The 4,862-nt window shown below is 36.7% G+C and overlaps 1 long non-coding RNA gene across 1 annotated transcript; it reads left to right on the top strand.

Moving 5' to 3' along the window:
- Positions 1-87: 87 nt before the first annotated feature.
- Positions 88-3,116, top strand: LOC130992706 (uncharacterized). The gene is made up of 3 exons (XR_009091352.1): positions 88-477; positions 564-622; positions 2,203-3,116. It is a non-coding gene; the product is annotated as an uncharacterized LOC130992706 (long non-coding RNA).
- The last annotated feature ends 1,746 nt before the right edge of the window (positions 3,117-4,862 follow it).

Here is a 4,862-nt window from a genome sequence, read left to right as displayed (position 1 = left end):
GAATTTATTTTTAATTCCAACAAAAATGATTTACAAAAAAATATTTGTAAATTTAGTTATTGAATTTATATGCATTGCATATTTATTTAATTTAGCAATCTTTCACGAGCTATTTTTTTTTTCGAACCCTGAAGTATTATTACAGTCCCGGTATTTTATGTTCCTAATAGCCACCCTATATCATGATTATTTTTTTCATACATGTCACAATCAAATCATATCTTAAATCATATCTTATCAAATTTTCCACTTTCTTTCCTCCCACCATACCCCTTCTCCTACTAATCCGACAGCCAAATCTTAACAAATCCCACTTTAATTCCCACTTAACAAATTCCACTTTCACACTTTTAAATTCCCACCAACTTTCACACTTTTAAATTCCCACCATTTCAGACTTGTCTGCAAAACCATTTCCTCTTGGCAATTCCCACCATTTCAGACTCTCTCTTTGGCGTACAGAATCCAGCAACTGTGGTAAGAACTCAAAGTGTGTTGTTACCTCCTTTCGCACAAAACAGTTCAGTTAATAATCCTTCTATTTTCAAAACTTTTTTTTTCAGCAATCAAGTAAATCAAAGCAGCCACCCATCTGTGTATCAACAACCGGAAACTTTCAAAGGTTTCATCTTTGACTCCTTATTTCTCTCATTTTATAGAAAGATGTATGAAGAATTTCAACTGCCCAACAAGAAAAACACGCATACATACATTTCATTTGCACTCTGTTCATATATTCATATATTTACATTCAAGAATTTTTGTAAAAAGAAGAAAGAAAAGTATTAAGCTTGTTTTTGCTTGCTGTGTCGAGTCGGGAAGGGCCACGGCCGTGACTTCGTTGCGGTTGCCGGAAATTGAGGGTTGTCTGTGGTACTCTGTTCTCACATAGAGAAAGAGAGTCGGGAGTGAGTCGAGATTTTGGAGAGAGGCTGGGCACGACGGTGACTCGCCGTTGCTGCTCGGCCAAGGGCGGAGAGAGATGTATCGCAGCTCGCTCGCTGCGACTGCCGGAGGACTTGAAGGGGGGCAGCGGCGCTTCGCCGTTGTCAAGGATAGATGGAGGTGGTCGAGAGCAGCAGCAGTTACCGTGGGGCTGTTGTTGTCTGACCAGAGGAGAGGAGAATGGGCGGCGACCAGCTACTAGTCGTGGCAGCCGGAGTTCAGCGGAGGGAGTTCAGGCGGCGGCCATGGATGTCCTGTGGTCGCCGGATTCGAGAGGAAGGAGGTGCCGCTGTGCTCGGCTACTGTCAGAGAGAAAGCTGGTAGCGGTGGCTCGTCGCTGCTGCGTCTCCGGCGAGTCTCCACGGTGGCGAGTCAGTTTGATGAGTGAGGATGAGGGAGAAGGGGGTTTGGCGTGAAGTGAGGATGAGGGAGAAGGGGGTCTGGTGGAACCAAAGTAAAGGAGAGAGGAAGATGATTTGGTGATTCGGCGGGCGGCGGCCAGTCGCCGGAGGAGGAGCCGTGGCGGCGGAAATTTGAGGGAGCCGAGAGAGGGAGAGAGGTTGCCGCTGCGCAGCTGCTTCATGTGTGTGTGAGTGTTGTGCGATTTATGGGGGAGAAGAAGAGGGTGGGGGTGTAGGGCTTGGTGAGGGTTGGGCTTTGGGGTTGGGTTTGAGTGATGGGCTTGGTAGTGGGCCGATTTTAATTAGAGTGGGCTCGAGTTGTGGGCCGATTTTAATTAGAGTGGGCTCGAGTCATGGGCCGATTTTTATGAGTATTTGGGCCGAGATTTTATTTATTTTTGTTTCAGTTGGGCTATTAATTAATAAATTTGTTGGGCCTTATTTTATTTAAGGATTTTAATTTGCCTTCAATTAATTAAATTGGGCTTTCTTATTTTTAATTAATTGAACTATTATTAGTTTGATTAATTTATTTAAAGGATAATTTTCATAATAATATTATATTATTATTATGTGCATATTTTAAGTAATTACTTATTATATGTAAAGCATGACATGATTTGCATTATATTTTGCAATAAGAATATTTATGATTTAATTGGTTTTATTATAATTTCAATTATTAAAGAAAGATGAGTAAGAATATTGTTGGTGTTCTTAACTCAAGAGAAATATTTTCAATTATTTATTCATTAAATTTTGAAAACCCGGCTAAATGAATCATAGAATATTAAGCACTTCACTATGACTTAAGATTAGATTCAGGAGACCTATTAAGATTATAGATTTCTTGTAGGCTTTGTGGATCGTGAGGACTAGCACTGCTATACCAATTCAGAGTTAAGAATAAACGACAGGCTTTGCCTATTCAGGTGGGCTTATTTTCCAAATGTATGATTTAGCTATTGAGCTTAAATATTTCAATGAAATGAAAACTGTTTATCCAATAAATATTTTTGTGCACTCTGCTCTGTTTAAGGCTCGCATAAGTTAATCGATCGAGGTTCTCTTATGACCTAACACGTTGTTTGAGAATTGTGTACACCTATTAGCTGACTCGGTGGGTTGATCTCCATCGGGCACTAATCATGTATGAGGCGTTATAAGGGTGCTCGACGGGATGTGTTCCGGAGCATTGGGTCCCAAATGGGAGCTTGGCTGGGTTACGCCCTCAGTCCAAGTAAAGCAGGAGTAATGGATCCGTCGGTGGCTAAAAGGTCCGGGATCACAGCGAGTAACGGAAAGGGAGTGTGACAATTGCGCGCAATATAATAAAATGTTTTAACATGCTTAGAAGTTATTTTTGTTTTAAAACCTTCTAAGTCATGTAAAGTATAATTGGATAAACTGCTCTTATGATTATGAAATATTTATAAAAATGCTAGCCCACTAAGTACATTAGTACTTAGCCCAAAATTTCTTTCAAATGTTTTCAGGTTGATTGGTCGGTGCTGACGGGGCAGAGCTGAGGCTAGGGTTCAACTCCGTATTTTGTCTTCCGCTGTTGCACTAGCTCTTATTTGTCTTTTATTTCTCCAACTCAAGACTTTTATGTTAAATTCTGAATTATGTTTCTTATCGAGCTTAAACTCTCAACTTCTAGCTCTATATTATTAACGTTGGTTATCGGAAGCATGAAACCGAACTTGTGATCCTAAGGCTTAGAATGTTGTTGATTGACTAATATCACTTGATTTTTGTCTTTCTTCACTCAAAGGGCGTTCCCCGACTTTTTATCCTATTATTTGAATCCCACAAGGTTCTTTCCTTGTTTATTTCTATGATTTTAGTCGCATCTCGATTATAGTTTATTCCTTCAAGAATTGGGGTGTGACACAAAATATTTAATATGGTATAAAAGTTATCAAAAATAAATTTAAAACGAATAATTAAGTTATGAAAACTTTAAAATATTTTATTTTTTCTATGTTCGTTAAAATATTACTACAAGTTTTTATTTATGTTTGTGTATGAAAAAATATTTATTTATTTATTATGACGTGTAATACTCTATTATCATAATGTATAATGTTAATTTTCATTATCAAATGATTTAACTATAATTATCATTACACTTGGTACAGAGTTGAGAATTTACGTTTTTAAATCGGAATTTTATTGAGTAATTGATGTGAATTATTTTATTTTATTTTTAAAATATAGTATTTTTGCAATTATTTATATTTGAATTTTATTTAATATATATACTTATTTATTTAAATATATCATTTAATTTCGATGTGCGCACTGCATGGCACGGACGAGCGTATTAGTATTTTACTTAATTTGAGTCATCATACCATAAGTCGAGCTTTACTTCTTGTGTGTTTGATGCTAACACCAAAAATTATTCGTATCGGCTTTGTGCGTTTGAACCACCAACTATCACTGGCAAGATCACTCCGAATGGAATCTTCTATTCCTCAATATAATACTATGTCCTATTGTGTTTTCACTCTTAATTTGTCATACATTAATTTCAAGTAGGACAGGACACTACCATATATACTACGATTTTTGTCCATATTGTTTAATGTTTATTATGTTCCATCTTTAGTTTTTCTTTTATATATGTATTTGATAACTTTACAAATATATAGTATTTTTTTTTGAATTAGAATTACAAGAGGTCAAATTATAAGTCACTCGCACCTCCACAACACACAAAGGTGGAAAAATAATCACAAGGAGACAGGACCACCACACAAAACAAAGATGAAAAACTATATACCGCATGCAGGCGGGATTGAACCCAAGACCTCTCATAAATGAAAGGCTTTAGAATCCACTATGGTACTACTCAGTGCTACATGTGTCACCTCAACAACCTCATTTTCCAACTTCTCTATATTTTCATCACTATAGCACTATCTCAACTAATAAATTAGAAACATAAAAAAAATGAAAAGAAAGAACAAGAAAAAGAGGAAAATGGAGAAAAGAGCCAAAACGTGAAAATGAGGATAGATAAACATAATGGGAGCTCATTGTGTCAGTGAAGGAGTCGGTTCCTACAGTGGTACTCATTCCCTTCTTGATTGTTCATTTTTTGTAGTCCACTATGATGGTATCGAATTCGAAGGCGGCCACTTAGATATGGAGCTCCCCCATAGTGGGTGCTCTTAGGGGGTCCGGTACCCACGATACATACTGTCATTGACATATGTCATAATAATTTCATTTTCGAACACTTAATAAGCTTGAAACAACTTTTAATATCTACACAAAAGTGTGATACTCCTTTCGCAATGATCAAGCATAGTTATAATTATATACATACTTATATAGGGTGGGTTAATATAAAAACTAAAGTTATTGTGATAAATGAGAACTAAATCTATTTATTATATGAAAACACTGTGGCAAAATTGTAATTAAAGAATCAATCAAAGAGTATTTATAAAACTCAACAAAACCCATATATTTTCTCTCCCCTCTCTCCTCTCTCCTCTTTTT

The sequence above is a fragment of the Salvia miltiorrhiza genome, chromosome 7 (assembly GCF_028751815.1).
Source record: "Salvia miltiorrhiza cultivar Shanhuang (shh) chromosome 7, IMPLAD_Smil_shh, whole genome shotgun sequence".
NCBI lineage: Eukaryota > Viridiplantae > Streptophyta > Magnoliopsida > Lamiales > Lamiaceae > Salvia > Salvia miltiorrhiza.
Note: the sequence above shows the minus strand (reverse complement) of the source record. Positions and strands in the feature narration are given on the sequence as shown.